Raw genomic sequence first — 842 nt, 5'->3', positions numbered from 1 at the left:
ATCATAGTCAAGAGAGAAAAGCAGTTTAGTTGTGAGGTGACTCAGCTATGAAGTAGAGATTAAAGACTCTTTGATATTAGAGATAATGGATTTGAAAGTGCCATTGTGACCACTCATGTTGATGATAATAAAAGCCTCATTGACATCTATTGAGATTGGAATAGCATATTGGAGAGAATCCTAATGAATGTACTGAAATAGCAAATCTTTAATGTCTTTATCCTTTTGATCTTGCTTTCTCTGTTTTTCTCTACACTATACCATTTACAGTACTTGAGTTAACTAGCCAGCAAAATAAAATGTTAACACCATGAAATGCATACCGAAAATATAAGATGTATGTTACAGAACTTCTCCTTCACCTCTCTTTAAATGCATCTTTTGCCATGCTTACCCAGAATGACAAATTACATCTTGACACAAACTCTCTTTCATTGTGCTCTTAAAATTTTTCCCACAGCTTTCTTTTCTTTTGAATAATTATCTCTATTTTTTTTAACGCCTACAGCACCTGGTATTCTGAGGTGGTCTCCCACTCAAGTACTAACCAGGCCCTACCCTGCTTAGCTTCTGAGATCAGATGAGATGGGGTGCATTCAGGGTGACATGGCTGTAGATGAATAATCATCTCTAAATAATATTTGTTGACAAAAGGAGATGATGTGGAACTTACAGTTGTATTAGGGTGCAATAAGTAAAGGAGAAGGGTAGGTTCGTTTGACAATTTCTCTTCCCATATCGTTAGCTGTGCAAATGTCTCACATTTGCAAATGCCTCACACCTGAATTCATCACTTCAAAACACATTTATCTTTGTGTGTAAGAGATTGTGTTAGATGCTGG

The 842-nt window shown here is 36.2% G+C and overlaps 1 pseudogene; it reads right to left on the bottom strand.

Moving 5' to 3' along the window:
* Positions 1–499: 499 nt before the first annotated feature.
* On the bottom strand, positions 500–618 carry LOC112471402 (annotated as a pseudogene).
* Between the last annotated feature and the right edge of the window lie 224 nt (positions 619–842).

This window comes from Pteropus alecto, unplaced genomic scaffold, assembly GCF_000325575.1.
Source record: "Pteropus alecto unplaced genomic scaffold, ASM32557v1 scaffold309, whole genome shotgun sequence".
Taxonomy (NCBI): Eukaryota; Metazoa; Chordata; class Mammalia; order Chiroptera; family Pteropodidae; genus Pteropus; species Pteropus alecto.
The sequence above is the reverse complement of the archived record's forward strand: the minus strand, read 5'-3'. Positions and strand labels throughout refer to the sequence as shown.